This window comes from Antechinus flavipes, chromosome 1 (genome assembly GCF_016432865.1).
Source record: "Antechinus flavipes isolate AdamAnt ecotype Samford, QLD, Australia chromosome 1, AdamAnt_v2, whole genome shotgun sequence".
Taxonomy (NCBI): Eukaryota; Metazoa; Chordata; class Mammalia; order Dasyuromorphia; family Dasyuridae; genus Antechinus; species Antechinus flavipes.
Genome location: NC_067398.1, coordinates 195,976,228 through 195,994,206, shown reverse-complemented (window position 1 = coordinate 195,994,206; position 17,979 = coordinate 195,976,228). Strand labels below are relative to the sequence as shown.

Here is a 17,979-nt window from a genome sequence, read left to right as displayed (position 1 = left end):
CACACACACACACACACACACACACACACACACACACACACACTCCTTCAAGCTGCCCTAGACCTCTCCCTAGGCAGAACAGTTTTAATGACAGATCTTCTTGGTTGTTTGAAAACAAAGAAGTTGTCCTCTTTCTCTGTAGCTTTTATGAGTTGGCAGTTCAAGAATATCCTTTCTTTGATTTTGATCTTTGAAAGGATCAAACAAGTTACATTAATAGGCAGGAATTCAACTCTGAAAATCCTAGCTTTTGTCAATAAAGCATTTCTTCTTCTCCTCTTGGGGCAGGTGCAATCAGAAAATAGATTTTGTTTCCCTGGCCCACAGCCAGATGTTCCCTCATATACCAAACAGAACAAAGAATTGAAACTGTCATTAAAGTAACATGAAAAGGCACAAATGAGAAGAATTTGCAGTAAGCTGGTGAGTCAGTGATTAATAATTCTTTCTCTGAAAACCAATTTTAAATATACTGTTTTTCTTCTCCCCCAAATGACCAGGATTCAGATGTTTTTATACTAATTATTTTATGTTCACCAAGGCTTTCATTGGCTTTTCAGTTGGAAAATAACTTTTCTTTCCAATGAAATTCTGGCCAATCTTTTGATTCAATAGAAAGCATTTTTGACTTCTTCCAAACTGTTTTCTATACATTCTTGTGAGATTCCTAAGAATTTGCTCAACTACTTTTTCCTGCCTTAAAATTATGTTTTTAAGATAACAAAGGAAGTAGATAAGTTTAGTATATTAATAACATGTTCTGTTTATTTTCAAACACCTTTCAAAAATATCTATTGTGATAGGACCATATTTCCCTGAGGTAGCTTCTTTCTTCTCTTCCATTTGTGAAAATTTTACCTAATCTGGTTGCCCTTCATTTCTTTGAAGCAGCTTCGTGATCATCTAAAGATGTTAAAAAATCCCAACTCCAAATAATAGGTTTCCCAGACCAAGTGAATTTCTGAGGCCCTCTTGAGTCACCTTATATTGTCTTGCTAATCAGAAGAGTTTTTAAGGGAATTTAGGGGGGAAGACACCTGACTCCCTCTTCCAAGAGCCATCAGAAGTGTTGTTTCACTCAGGCAGCAGGGATTAGCTCAGTGAGTACTGGAGAAGGCTTTTTGAAAATTTTAAAGAAGGTTTGAAGTCCACCTTTCCTGTCTGTTTGGAATGTTCCCTACATTGGATCTTCAACAGACTGAAAATAAACTGTTCTGTCCTGATGAAAATAAGGAATGAGAGACTTCAAGCTGGAACTATGGAATCGTTTTACAGATAAAATCATATTGCTGAGAAAGGAGGATAGTTACTTGGCATCTAAAGTGGTAAGCAATAACTAGGTTTATCCTACTCCAAGGAAAAGGTAAAGGAGCAAGAAATAGACCAACTCTCTCTACTGAAAAGCTATGATGATTGAAGAAGAAGTGAAAACAAAAACTTGAGTCTCTGAAGCAGTGTCTCTTGTCAGGTTGAGATTTCCATATCTCAGAGGATTAAAAACCAATACCAAGCAGGAAAGTTTGCTTTTGCCCAAGATGGAGTCCTTCATCATCCTTAAGACTAGCTGAATTTTTCATATAATCACATTCCAATGGGAAGAGTCCAGAAACAGGTTTTCTTTACTGAAGACAATGATGATTTAATGTTGATGAGCCAAGTTAAATTACTATTGAAGTCCTGGTGATATAGTGACCACTATGAGGAACAAGTGTTAAGAAATCAACCCTAAGGAAATCCAGGATTCAGCCTGCTCAGTCAAGTAATGAGGAAAACAGTAGATGGGGGGAAAACCATGAAATTTCAAATACTTTCTAGAATAAGCTACTGCTATTAGTTCCCCCATTATCTTAGAAGGAAACTATTCAAGTTTTAAATAACCCACATTACTTTCTTGAGTGAAACTCCATTTATTAAATCATCTAAAATCCTAATTCTTTCAAGTAAAACTCAGAAAGGATACAGCTTGGAATATCGAAATCAAAGCACTCTCTACCCTTAGTTCCTTATGGATCTTTAAGACACATGCTTCAGTAGGTCTCTATTCATAAGGACCAGGATGAATGAAATTTTTGGTAAGCACTAGAAGTGGTTTAAAAATTGACTGTTCCAAATCACTATTGATCAGAGAAATGCAAATTAAGACAACTCTGAGATACCATTACACATCTGTCAGATTGGCTAAGATGACAGGAAAAAAAAATTATGAATGTTGGAGAGGATGCGGGAAAACTGGGACACTGATACATTGTTGATGGAGTTGTGAATGAATCCAACCATTCTGGAGAGCAATCTGGAATTATGCCCCAAAAGGTATCAAACTGTGCATACCCTTTGATCCAGCAGTGTTACTATCAGGCTTGTATCCCAAAGAAATACTAAAGAAAGGAAAGGGACCTATATGTGCCAAAATGTTTGTGGCAGCCTTGTTTGTAGTGGCTGGAAACTGGAAAATGAATGGGTGCCCATCAATTAGAGAATGGTTGGGTAAACTGTGGTATATGAATGTTATGGAATATTATTGTTCTGTAAGAAATGACCAGCAGGATGAATACAGAGAGGCTTGGAGAAACTTGCATGGACTGATGCCAAGTGAAATGAGCAGAACCAGGAGATCATTATATACTTCAGCAACGATACTGTATGAAGATGTATTCTGATGGAAGTGGATTTCTTTGACAAAGAGACCTAACTCAGTTTCAATTGATCAATGATGGACAGAAGCAGCTATACCCAAAATAAGAACACTGGGAAAGGAATGTAAACTGTTTGCATTTTTGTTTTTCTTCTCAGGTTATTTCTACCTTCTGAATCCAATTCTCCCTGTGCAACAAGAGAACTGTTCAGTTCTGCACACATATATTGTATCTAGGATATACTGTGACATATTTAACATATATAGGACTGCTTGCCATCTAGAGGAGGGGGTGGAAGGAGAGAAGGGAAAAATTGGAACAGAAGTGAGTGCAAGGGATAATGTTGTAAAAAATTACCCTGGCATGGGTTCTGTCAATAAAAAGTTATTATAATAAAAAAATAAATAAATAAATAAATAAAAACCACAGATAAAAAATATTGACCATTCCTGCTTGCCATCTAGGGGAGGGGATGAAGGGAGGGAAGGGAAAAGATGGAACAGAAGTGAGTGCAAAGGATAATGTTGTAAAAAATTACCCTGGCATATATTCTGTCAATAAAAAGTTATAATAAAAAATGACTGTTCACAGGGTGTCTAAGCAGACTCCAACCATAAATACCAGGCAGACAGCACAGAGCAGTGGGGCATTGCTAAGGACTCCACTTGGCAAAAACAGCTCCAGAAGTGAATCATCACTGACCCAGTGATGCTGCAGTTACTTGGAAAACCTCTCCTGATATAAAAACAAACCTTAATTTAACTTTAATAATGAGTTTAAAAAGTGAAGAGGACTCTCACAATTGATATCTTTTATGGCAAAAGAAAATAGATTTCAAACCCTGAGGAGAATAAAAGCAGAAGTCTCCAGATGAAGCTCCAACAGATGAAATAACCTGGTCCCTATCACACAAGACTCTCCTAGAAGAACTCAGAAATGATTTTAAAATAGATCTAGAGGAAAAATGGGGAAATGAAATGAAAGCCTTGCAAAAGAGTCTGGAAAAGGTAACACAAAATAGACATAGTGAAATGGGAAAAGTATATAACTCATTAAAAGACAGATTTGATAAACTGGAAAAAAACAACTCCTAGAAAAACAGAATTTGTAAAACAGAAAAAGAAAATAACTTCTTAAAAAAACAAAATTTGTGAAATGGAAAAAAATTTGGATATAAGAAAAAAAACTCATTCAAAAATTTAATTGGATAAATACAAAAAAAGTAAATGAAGAAAATAACATGCTAAAATTCAGAATTGAACAAATAGAAATGAATGGCTCAATAAGGCAACAAGAATCAGTCAAGCAAAACCAAAAAGAAAAAAGAAACAAAAAAAATAGATCTAGGAGACACAATCTAAAAATTATTGAACACCCTGAAATACAGCATGAAAAAAAGAGCCTAGACACTATTTTTCAGGAAATCATCAAAGAGAACTTCCAGATGACATAGAAACAGAAGTTAAAATAGACATTGAAAGAATTCATCAATCACCTACAGACAGAGATCCCAAAATTAAAACTCCAAGAAATATTGTAGATAAATTCCAGAACTATCAAATCAAGGGAAAAAATACTACAAGCAGCCAGAAGGAAGCAATTCAAATACTGAGGAGGCACAATAAGGATCACTCAGGATCTAGCAGTTTCCACAATGAAGGATCAAAGGGCCTGAAATCTGATATTCAGAAAGGCAAAGGAACTTGGTATGCAGCCAAGAATAAACTACCCTGCTAAACTGAGCATTTTCTTCCAAGGAAGAAGATGGACATTCAGTAAAATAGGTGAATTCCATATATTTCTGATTAAAAAAACAGAGCTAAACAAAAAGTTTGACCTACAAATATAGGACTCAAGAGAAGCATAAAAATGTAAACAAAAAACCTTGAGAACTATATTTCTGTTATGGATATACATAAAGAGTACATGTATAATTTGGTTTATTGTTAGAGTATAAAAAAGGATTCAGAGGTGGAAAGAAAACTGTATTAGAAAAAGGGAAAAGTGGAGGTTAAAAGAGAGAAACTACATCTCACAAAGAGGCAAAGGAAACCTATTATATCTAAGGAAAAGAAGGGCGGGGGATGATCATAGTGTGAATTTTAATCTCATCAGAACTGGCTCAAAGAGAAAATGTTAGACATATTTGGTTTACAGAGACACTTCTGCCAACTCATTGAAAAGTGGGAGGGGAAAAGGGAAAAGGGAAGGGGTAGGAAAATTAGCAGGGATTACAGAAAGTGGAAGGGGAAGGTTTAAGAAAAGGGGAGGGGAAGAGGACTTCCGGCCAAGATGGTGGAGAGGAGGCACATAGCTGTGTAGCTCCGCGTTTTCTCTCACTATCCATTTCATTACAAGCCTCTGAATTAATGCTTGACTGAAAAAAAACCCACAAATAGTTACCAAGAGAAGCCATCCTTGAGATTCACCAGGAAAGGTCTGTTTTTACTGGAGGGTGGGGATGGTTTTAGATAGGTTGCAAGCAACGGGCAGCAGCAGTGAGAGCACGGGAGCAGACTGGAGAGAGGGTGGGGAGTGATTGCAGCCATCTCTGTGGGGAGAGCTTTGCTACAGGACTGGATACTTTGCCTGGCAGCAAGTCAGCAGCCCAGCAGAGAAGCTAAAAACACCGCGGGGTGAAGAATACAACCCCAAACAGCTAGAGTCTCTTCGGACCAGGCTACCCCTCCCCCACAGTGTCTCAGCACGCTCTCCGATTTCAGAGCGCAGACGCAGCACAATCAGGCTAGTGCCTCACTACTGCCCCTGCAGTCTGTAGAGGAAGCTCGGTAACACCACCCAGCCCCTCCCCCAAAGAAAGACTCCAGTTTTTTCTTTTTTTCTTTGTTAGTTTGTCTTTGATTCTTTGACATAATGAGCAAAAAACTGAAGAGGACTTTAACCCTTGACAGCTTCTAGACAAATAGAGAGCAGACTCTAAATCCTGAGGAGACTAAAAACAGACTGTCTCCAGGGGAATCCCCAAAGGAGGAGATCATCTGTTCCTCAGCACAGATGAATCTTATGGAAGAAATTAAAAAGGCTCTCATAAGAGAGCTAGAAGAAAAATGGGAAAAGGAGAGGGAGGCTTGGCAAAAGAGCCTGGAGAAGTCATCCCACTCAGTTAAAGAGAGACTGGATAAAGAAATAAAATCCTTGAAAAATAGGATTGGTGAACTGGAAACAGAAAATAGCTCTCTAAAAAACAAAATTGGCGAAATGGGAAAAAATTCCATAGAACAAAAGAACTCAATTGGACAATTAGAAAAAGATTTTTAAAAAGTGAGTGAAGAAAATACTTCACTGAAAATCAGAATTGAACAATTGGAATTGAATGACTCGAGGAGACAAGAAGAATCAGTCAAGCAAATCCAAAAAAATCAAACAATGGAAAAGAATGTGAAATACCTTTTGGGGAAGACAACAGACCTGGAAAACAGATCCAGGAGAGACAATCTGAGAATTATTGGACTCCCAGAAAAGCATGATGAAAAAAAGAGCCTGGACACTATTTTCCAGGAAATCATCAAAGAGAACTGCCCAGAAGTCATAGGAACAGAGGATAAAATAGACATTGAAAGAATTCATCGATCACCCACTGAAAGAGATCCTAAAATCAAAACACCAAGGAATATAGTGGCCAAATGCCAGAACCCTCAGATGAAGGAAAAAATATTGCAAGCAGCTAGAAAAACCCAATTCAAGTATCGAGGAGCCACAATAAGGATCACCCAGGATCTGGCAGCATCCACATTAAAGGATCAAAGGGCCTGGAATATGATATTCTGAAAGGCTAAGGAACTTGGTATGCAACCAAAAATAACTTACCCAGCTAGAATGAGCATCTTTTTCCAGGGAAGAAGACAGACATTCAATACAGTAAGCAAATTTCACCTATTTTTGATGAAAAAGCCAGAACTTAACAAAAAGTTTGATCTACAAATACAGAACTCAAGAGAAATCTAAAAAGGTAAAGATTAATCTTGGGAACTATTTTTCTGCTATAAAGATGTATAAAGAGTACATGTATACCTTGTTCTAGAAACTAGATGTGGAAAGACATTGTACCAAAAAAGGGTAAAGTGGTGGTACTACATCTCATGAAGAGGCATAGGAAACCTGTTATATCTGAGAGAAATAATGGAGGAGGATGAATATAGTGGGTATCTTACTGCCTTCAGAATTGACTTTAAGAGAATAATTTTAGACATATTCAATCTATGGTGAAACTTCTCCCACCTCATTGAAAAGTGAGAAGGGAAAAGTGAAAAGGGAAGGAATAAGCTAAGCGCAAGGGAATACGGAAGCTGGGAGGGAAAGGGGTAAGATAGGGGGAGGAACTCTAAGGCAGGGGAAGGGATACTAAAAAGGGAGGGCTGTGAGAAGCAAGGGGTGCTCACAAGCTTAATACTGGGAAGGGCGGTAAGGGGGAAAGAAAGGAGAAAAGCATAAACCGGGGTTAACAAGATGGCAAGTAATACAGAATTGGTCATTCTAACCATAAATGTGAACGGGGTAAACTCCCCCATAAAGAGGAAGCAGTTAGCAGAATGGATTAAAAGCCAGAATCCTACAATATGTTGTTTACAGGAAACACACCTGAAGCAGGGAGATACATGCAGGTTAAAGATAAAAGGTTGGAGCAAAATCTACTATGCTTCAGGTGAAGTCAAAAAAGCAGGGGTAGCCATCCTGATCTCAGATCAAGCTAAAGCTAAAATTGATCTAATTAAAAGAGATAAGGAAGGGCACTATATCTTGCTAAAGGATAGCATGGATTATGAAGCACTATCTATATTAAACATATATGCACCAAGTGGTGTAGCATCTAAATTCTTAAAAGAGAAATTAAGAGAGCTGCAAGAAGAAATAGACAGCAAAATTATAATAGTGGGAGATCTTAACCTTGCACTCTCAGAATTAGATAAATCAAACCACAAAATAAATAAGAAAGAAGACAAAGAGGTAAATAGAATACTAGAAAAGTTAGATATGATAGATCTCTGGAGAAAACTAACTGGAGACAGAAAGGAGTACACTTTCTTCTCAGCAGTTCATGGAACATATACAAAAACTGACCATATATTAGGACATAAAAACCTCAAACTCAAATGCAGAAATGCAGAAATAGTAAGTGCATGCTTTTCAGATCACAATGCAATGAAAATTACACTCAATAAAAAGCCAGGGGAAAATAGACCAAAAATAATTGGAAATTAAATAATCTCATCCTGAAGAATAAATGAGTGAAACAGCAAATCATAGACATAATTAATAATTTCATCCAAAAGAATGACAATTATGAGATGACATGCTAAAATGTGTGAGATGTATCCAAAGTGGTAATAAGGGGAAATTTTATATTTCTAGAGCTTACTTGTATAAAATAAGGAAAGAGAAAGAGAAGATTAATGAATTGGGCTTGCAACTAAAAAAGCTAGAAAAAGAGCAAATTATCAATCAAACACTAAACTAGAAATTATAAAAATAAAAGGAGAGATTAATAAAATTGAAAATAAAAAAAACTATTGAATTAATAAATAAAACTAAGAGTTTTTCTATGAAAAAAACAAAAAAAATAGATAACCCTTGGTAAATTTGATTAGAAAAAAGAAAGAGGAAAATCAAATTGTTAGTCCTATAAATGAAAATGGAAAACTTGCTACTAATGAAGAGGAAATTAGAATAGTAATTAGGAGTGACTTTGCCTAACTTCATGTCAATAAATTTGATAACTTAAATGAAATAGATGAATACCTTCAAAAGTATAGCTTGCCAGATTAACAGACAAAGAAGTAAATGGATTAAACAGTCCCATTTTAGAAAAAGAAATAGAACAAGCTATTAATCAACTCCCTAAGAAAAATCCCCAGGACCAGGTGGATTTACATTTGAATCCTACCAAACATTTAAAGAACAATTAACTAAAATGCTATATAAACTATTTGAAAAAATAGGGATTGAAGGAGTCCTACCAAACTCCTTTTACAACACAGACATGGTACTGATACCTAAACCAGGTAGTTTCAAAACAGAGAAAGAAAATTATAGACCAATCTACCTAATGAATATTGATGCTAAAATCTTAAATAAAATATTAGCAAAAAGATTACAAAACATCATCCCCAGGATAATACACTATGACAAATAGGTTTTATACCAGGAATGCAGGGCTGGTTCAATATTAGGAAAACTATTAGCATAATTCACTATATCAATAACCAAACTAACAAAAACCATATGATAATCTCAACAGATGCAGAAAAAATCCAACATCCATTCCTATTAAAAATAGGAATAAATGGACTTTTCCACAAAATAGTCAGTAGCATCTATATAAAACCATCAGTTAGCATCATATGCAGTGGTGATAAACTGGAACCATTCCCAATAAAATCAGGAGCAAAGCAAGATTGCCCACTATCACCATTACTATTCAATATTGTGTTAGAAATGCTTAACTTCAGCAATGAGATGAAAAAGAGATTAAAGGAATTAGAGTAGGTAATGAGAAAACCAAATTATCACTCTTTGTATATGATATGATGGTATACTTAGAGAACCGCAGAGATTCTACTAAAAAGCTATTAAAAATAATTCACAACTTTAGGAAAGTTGCAGGATACAAAATAAATCCACATAAATTTTCAGAATTATTATACATCACTAACAAAATCCAACAGCAAGAGATATAAACAGAAATTATATTCAAAATAACTGTCTATAGAATAAACTATTTGGGAATTTATCTACCAAAGGAAAGTCAGAAATTATAAGATCAAAATTACAAAACACTTTCCACACAAATAGAATCAGATCTAAAAAACTGGGAAAGAATATTAAGTGCTAATGGATAGATTGAGTAAGTATAATAAAGATGATACACTCCCTATACTATTCTATTTATTTAGTGCTATGCCAATCAGACTCCCAAGAAACTATTTAATGACCTAGAAAAAAATAACAACAAAATTCATCTGGAAGAACAAAAGGTCAAGAATTTCAAGGGAACTAATTAAAAAAAAAAATCAAATGAAGGTGGCCTAGCTGTACCTGATCTAAAATTATATTATAAAGCAGCGGTCACTAAAAACATTTGGTATAGGCTAAGAAATAGACTATTTGATCAATGAAGTAGGTTAGGTTCACAGATCAAAATAGTCACTATAGCAATCCAGTATTTGACAAACCCAAAGACCCCAATTTTTGGAATAAGAATGCACTATTTGACAAAAACTGCTGGAAAAATTGAAAATTAGTATGCCATGGACCCACACCTAACACCATATACCAAGATAAGATCAAAATGGATCCATGACCTAGGCATAAAGAACGAGATTATAAATAAATTAGAGGAACATAGAATAGTTTATCTCTCAGACTTGTGGAGGAGAAAGAAATTTGTGACCAAAGATGAACTAGAGACCATTACTGATCACAAAATAGAAAATTTTGATTACATCAAATTAAGCCTTTGTACAAACAAAACTAATGCAAACAAGATTAGAAGGGAAGCAACAAACTGGGAAAACATCTTCACAGTTAAAGGTTCTGATAAAGGCCTCATTTCTAAAATATATAGAGAACTGACTCAAATTTATAAGAAATCAAGCCATTCTCTAATTGATAAATGGTCAAAGGATATGAACAGACAATTTTCAAAGGATGAAATTGAAACTATTACCACTCATATGAAAGAGTGTTCCAAATCATTATTGATCAGAGAAATACAAATTAAGACAACTCTGAGATACCACTACACACCTGTCAGATTGGCTAAGATGACAGGAAAAAATAATGATGAATGTTGGAGGGGATGCGGGAAAACTGGGACACTGATGCATTGTTGGTGGAGTTGTGAACGAATCCAACCATTCTGGAGAGCAATCTGGAATTATGCCCAAAAAATTATCAAATTGTGCATACCCTTTGATCCAGCAGTGTTTCTATTGGGCTTATATCCAAAAGAAATACTAAAGAAGGGAAAGGGACCTGTATGTGCCAAAATGTTTGTAGCAGCCCTGTTTGTAGTGGCTAGAAACTGGAAAATGAATGGATGCCCATCAATTGGAGAATGGCTGGGTAAATTGTGGTATATGAATGTTATGGAATATTATTGTTCTGTAAGAAATGACCAGCAGGATGAATACAGAGAGGACTGGCGAGACTTACATGAACTGATGCTAAGTGAAATGAGCAGAACCAGGAGATCCTTATACACTTCGACAACGATATTGTATGAGGACATATTTTGATGGAAGTGGATTTCTTTGACAAAGAGACCTAACTGAGTTTCAATTGATAAATGACAGACAAAAGCAGCTACACCCAAAGAACGAACACTGGGAAACGAATGTGAACTATCTGCATTTTAGTTTTTCTTCCCGGGTTATTTATACCTTCTAAATCCAATTCTCCCTATGCAACAAGAGAACTGTTCGGTTCTGCAAACATATATTGTATCTAGGATATACTGCAACATATCCAACATATAAAGGACTGCTTGCCATCTAGGGGAGGGGGTGGAGGGAAGAGGGGGAAAAAAAATCGGAAAAGAAACGAGTGCAAGGAATAATGTTGTCATTATAAAGTAATCATTAAATAAAAAATAAATAAATAAATAAATAAATAAAAGAAAATTAGTATGCCAGAAACTAGGCATTGAGCCACACTTAACACAAGATAAATCAAAATGGGTCCATGAGCAAGGCATAAAGAATGAGATTATAAATAAATTAGAAGAATATAGGCTAGTTTGCCTCTCAGACCTGTGGAGGAAGAAGGAATTTGTGAGCAAAGAACTAGAGATCATTATTGATCACAAAATAGAAAATTTTGATTAAAGCTTTTATAGAAACAAAACTAATGCAGACAAAATTCGAAGGGAAATAATAAACTGCAAAAACATCTTTACAGTTAAATTTTCTGATAAAGGCCTCATTTCCAAATATATAGAGAATTGACTCAAATTTAAAATAATTCAAACCATTCTCTTATTGCTAATAGTAGAAGAATATGAACAGATAATTTTCAGATGACAAAATTGAAACTATTTCTACCCATATGAAAAAGTGTTCCAAGTCATTATTGATCAGAGAAATGCAAATTAAGACAATTCTGAGATATCACTACACACCTCTGAGATTGGCTAAGATGACAGGAAAAAGATAAGGACAAACATTGGAGGGGATGTGGGGAAACTGAGACACTGATACATTGTTGGTGAAGTTGTGAACGAATCCAACCATTCTGCAGAGCAATTTGGAACTATGTTCAAAAAATTGTCAAAGTGTGCATACCCTTTGATCCAGCAGTATTATTTATATCCAAAAGAGATATTAAAGAAGGTAAAGGGACCTGTATGTGCAGAAATGTTTATGGCAGCCCTTTTTGTAATGGCTAGAAACTGGAAATTGAATGGATGCCCATCAATTGGAGAATGGTTGGGTAAATTGTGGTATATGAATATTATGATATATTATTGTTCTATAAGCAATGACCTGCAGAATGAATACAGAGAGGCTTGGAGAGACTTACATGAACTGATGCTAAGTGAAATGGACAGAGCCAGATCATTATACACTTCAACAACAATACTATATGATGATCAATTCTGATGGAAGTATCTATCTTCAATAATGAGAGGTTCCAAATAAGTTCCAATTGATCTGTAATGAACAGAATCAGCTACACCCAGTAAAAGAACACTGGGAAAGGAGTGTGGACCACAATATAGCATTTATACTCTTTCTGTTATTGTTTGCTTGCATTTTTGTTTTTCTTCCCAGGTTATTTTTACCTTCTTTCGAAATTATAAATTCTTGTGTAGCAAGACAACTATATATATATAGACAAATTCATAACTCTACCTCAAATTAGTGTGCATAGGGGATTTAATGTGGTGTTTCAGGAAGAAAAGGTCCCCTGTCCCTTAGGAAAGAAATATGATGTCCCATCAGATCAGAATCAAACTGCTTATCCCAGATAAACATTTTGACTAAGATAAACTCAATGAAATAAGGATGCTATTGCTCTTAAATGTTTTATTGATTGCCTTGTCTTTATCATGTAACCAGTCCCTTGCAGCTACTACCAGTATACACTCTCATTTAGCCTGGTTATAAAGGATTGTGATAGGAAGGCCGAAGAACCTTCTGACAGTTGCATTTGTAAAACTGAAGAAGTGAGAGACACATTTTTACATAGGAAAAAAAGAAGAAATCCTAAGTCTTCCATTATTAAGGAACCAGGTTGGACACAACCTCAGAAAAGGTAAATGTTTTGGAAGGAAAATTCCAGTATCAACCAAACAAAAGTGGTTCCAAAGAGAAAGTTGGTTTATGGCCTTACAAATACACTCAAACTTCATTTAAAATACATCAAGCAAACATGTTAATAATACATGAAAAAAAGAGAACAGAAAAGCCAGATACAGAAAAGCTTAACATTATAGCATCTAAATGAAATAGTTCTAGAGAGAAAAAGTTCTACATCAACAGACACACACACTTGCCAGAAATCTGTGTTTTGCTTCAGATGTTCTTTTCCTGAAAACATTAAAACTTTAAAGCAAGAATGGGGTAAAATCTGAAGGCCAAACCACTACAAAAGCAACTCATGTTTCAGCAACTGGAACTAAGAAGAAGATAAATGTTGAAATCAAAGCAGATATGGACATGTATAAAAGTGGTCAACATAGTTATGCCATTTTATTAGAAAAGGTTAGTCCCACAAATGTTTTAAAAGGAGTAAAGAAGGAATTAAAAGTCCATCTTCTATAAATTCACTCAGCAAATAATAAAATAGACAATATTGTTATAGATTTTAGTAAAGGAATAAATGAAACTGTGGGTTATGATTTTCATTGTTCTCATTCACATTACAGTAAAACAAGCAAGAATAGTCATTCTGAAAGCATTCTGATAACTTTACTAGTCCTTGGTATTCTGAAGATTTTTCCAGTGCTCATGATACTTTAAGAAATTCTAGAGTTCATAATAGTGTTCCTGAACTAGAAGTAGAAAACCTCAATTATTCTTATTTAAATACTGCCTGTAAGCATAGTAAACCTAGATTGTCTAGAAAAAGTGTTAAAAAATGAAATGAATTGTGTTCTTACCCCATCTTTTTCAACTGGTTCACCAGCACATTTGTATAAAAAACCTCATATTTCAAAGGACAAAAGTTTAGTAGATGCAGATCTAGCAATGACCTAGCTCTAGCAATGATAAAATGATCAAAATAACATTTATAATTTTTAAATGAGGAATAGTAAAGTTACCTTTGATAGACAACACAAAAACTGGCCAAAAATCTTTAGAAATAAACAAGACACTAAAAATGTCTTAAGTAATTTCTTATTTGTCATGTAATTTATCCTAACTAGAACTTAGTGCTCTAGAGAGCATTACCTCAGATAAGCTTGAAGAAAATGATGAACTTGGCTCACTAGATATTTGCTAATGATACAAAAATTTTTATGAGTTAGGAATAAATAAACTTCCTGGGTATACAGTGCAAAATTTTTTTTCATATTTTCCTTTTTTAGAAATCTAATATATGCAGCTAAAATTTTGCAACATTTATGTTGCTTATTTTATATGTAAATTACGTGAATGCATTCATTATGGGAATGCAAAGTAAAATTTTGTTCATGTGCCATGCTTTATTGTTCAAAATCACTTTTTCTCTAGAAGCATTTTGCAATAGGTCAAGAAATCATTACACATGCCTTATAAACTTCTCTGTCTTATGTTTTGATCTGATAAAGATACAAATGCTTTAGAAATTGGTTCTGATGGACAAAGAAATTAGACAAAAAAGTAATGCTTAGGCAAGAGAGTCTTGCAAGGGGAGATTTGAAATTGGTAGTGCAGTTTTTATTCATTATGAGAGAGTTTTCAAGTTTCTGTTTAAATCATTGTGATTGATACAAAGACAGAACATTTCCCTGCCTTCAAAGAGTTTGTATCCCAGTAAATGCCATTATAATTTATGAAGAAAACAGGACTAAGAAAAAAGAGTAAGAGTAATATATTCCTCCTCCAAATGAAAGATAAAGCCACTATGAAACTTGAGAAAAAGCAACAAGTGTTTGTGTTATTAATATAAAAATGCACAAATGATATAAGTTTTCTATTTTGGATTCATTGTTGTAGGGCAACAAAGCAAGCAACAACTCTGAATGAGGTACTATTTGGGAGAGAGACAGAAACAGAGAGAAAAAAAGAAAGACAGAGACAGAGAGAGACAGAGAAAGAGAGAGAGAAAAAGAGAGAGAGAGAGAGAGAGAGAGAGAGAGAGAGAGAGAGAGAGAGAGAGGAATTACATGATTACAAAATTACAAAAAAAGGGGAATTACAAAATTACATGACAAGGGAAGGAAGGGAGGGAGGGGAGAAGGGAAGGGAGGGAGGGGAAGGGCGGGGAAGGAAAGGGAGGGAAGGGAAAACGAGGTTTCTCTAAAAAGAGGAAGCTGTATTTTCTATGACATTAATGCTCTATACATCTATAAATACTAAAGGATAATAATTACAAAAGTAGTATCTATGTATAAGGGGGAAAGTTGTCTCTATATACTGTTTATAACTGAGGTATAGACAGGTAGCAGTTTGCATTAATCACTGATAAAACCCAACTAAATCTCATTAGTACTTACTTAAAAAAAAAAAAAAAAAACCTTAAACAACAAATATCTTAAGTATCTTTGTGTATGTAATTCTGGAGTGAAATCAAACATTTATTCTAATGTCTTCTTTCCTGGCAATTGGAAAAGGAAGTATTCACTTCTCCCACCATGTAGTGTTACCCCCAATAATTTCCTTTCCTTTCTGTTATCTTAATGTGGTTTATAATAAGATGATTTTGGAATTGGAGCATTTTAGTTTGAATCCATGCTTTATTATCTACTTATATGACCATGAAGAAGTCACTTAACCTCTATGGGTTATAGTATCCTTATCTGAAAAATGAAGCAATTGCCCTAGATGACTTCCAAGGTTCCATAAAGATACCCCACCTTACCCTTCCCATTTTATATGGAAGGTAATTATTGAAGGGCTGCTGTCTCTAAATAATTAAATTTAGTGGGGAAAGCAAAATCAAAAACAGTGAATAATATTGGGAATCAAGTAGTAGTGTTCACAGAACAAATTTTGTATTTTTATGAAGTAGGGAGGGAAGAAAACATAGGGAGAAGTAGACTGTGAGCTTTGCCTTAAAATGGGTAGGATTCACATTGATCTTAAGGGGTGCAATGGAGAAGGAAATGCTTGGAGAAAGAGATGAATGAGAACAAAAATATGGAAGTATATATTCATGTGATAGAACTGTAGAAGTAAGCGAATGAGAAAACTGGATTAGATTAGGTGCATCTAAGCCAGCTGATGATGCTTGTTATCAATGCTGGGTCGGGGGGGGGGGTGGGGAGAAGGGGAGGAGGAAAGATAGATTTGAAAAACAGACCAATATATTAGTATCAAGTGAATGAAGCATTACTCTCCATTAACTGCACCACTCTCCACAGAATCCCTTTGGGGATCACCTATGGAATTATTTTTTTATGCTTCTTAAACTCAATGCTTAGTAAATTAGTTGTTAACTCTTGGTCTGCTCTTCTTGGCACCTGGCACCATGTTCTCTCTATTAAGTTACATGAACAGATTTTTGGACAAACAAAAATAGTTCAGGCTGATACTATATGGTGCTTTTATTATTAAAGATTTTTATTTTCAAACCGCGTGTATGGATAATTATTCAACACTGACCCCTGCAAAACCTTGTGTTCCATATTTTTCTTTCCTTCCCTCCATCCCTTCCCCAAGATGACAAGTAATCCAATATATGTTAAACAAAGTAAGTTATATGCTAAATCCAATTGCATGTATACATATTTATACAAATATCTTGCTGCACAAGAAAAATCATGTCAAAAAGAAAAAAATATGAGGAAAAATGAAAAAAATGCAAGCAAACAACAAAAAAAGAATGACAACACTATTTTGTGATACTCACTCAGTTCCCACAGTGTTTTCTCTGGGTGGAGATGGCTGTCTTCATCACAAGAACATTGGAACTTGCCTTATTCATCTCATTGTTGGAAAGAGTCATGTTCATCACAATTGATCATCATATAATCTTGTTGTTAGCATGTATAAAGATGTCCTGGTTCTGCTAATTTCACAGCATCAATTCATGTAAGTTTCTCCATCCCTCTCGAAAATCCTCTTGCTGATTATTTCTTATAGAACAATAATATTCCATAACATTTACATAGCTTTAATTTATTCAGCCATTCTCCAACTAAGAATTTTACATACATTCGGTTTCCATTTTCTTGTCACTACATAAAGGGCTGCCACAAACATTTTTGCACATGTGGTCCCTTTCCCTCTTTTAGGACTCTTGGGACATAAACCCAGTAAAAACATTGCTGGATCAAAGTATATGCACACTTTGATAACATTTTGAGCATAATTCCAGATTACTCTCCAGAATGACTGGATCCATTCACAATTCCACCAACAATGTATTAGTGCCCCAGTTTCCCCACATCTCCTTCAACATTCATCATTATTTTTTCCTATCATATTAGCCAATCAGAGATGTGTATAGTGGTGTCTCAGAGTTGTCTTAATTTGCATTACTCTGATCAATATTGATTTAAAGCATCTTTCATATGATTAGAAATAGTTTTAATTTTTTCATCTGAAAATTTTCTATTCATATCCTTTGACCATTTTTCAATTAGAGAAAGACTTGAATGTGTACAAATATGAGTCATTTCTCTACCTATTTTAGAAATGACGCCTTTATCAGAACCCTTAAAGTTAAAAATGTGCTCCTAATTTTTTGCTTCAGTTCTAATATTGTCTGAATTAGTATTATTTGTAAAAAAATTAGCTTAATGTAATCAAAATTATTTAGTTGGTGTTCAATTATAATTTCAGTACTTCTTTGGTCACAAATTCCTTCCTTTACAGATCTGAGAGGTAAACTACATATGTTCTTCCAAATTGCTTATGATATCACTCTTTATGTCTAAATTATGAGCCTATTTTGACCTCATCTTGGTATATGGTGTTAGGTATGGATCAATGCTTTTTTTTTTGCTATACTAGTTTCCAATTTCCCTAGCATTTTCTTCTTAGTGAGTTCTTATCCCAAAATATGGGGTCTTTGGGTTTCTCAAATACTACATTGCTATAGTTATTGACTATTTTGTCCTGTGACACATAATACACTGATTGACTACTATATTTTTTATTTGGTACTAAATGGTTTTGATGACTGCTGCTGTATAATATAATTTTAAGTCTGACACAGTTAGGCCACCTTGATTTGATTT

The 17,979-nt window shown here is 34.7% G+C and overlaps 1 pseudogene; it reads left to right on the top strand.

Moving 5' to 3' along the window:
* LOC127544786 (microtubule-associated protein 10-like) overlaps positions 1-14,821 on the top strand; it is a 197,354-nt pseudogene extending 182,533 nt beyond the window's left edge.
* Positions 14,822-17,979: the final 3,158 nt, after the last annotated feature.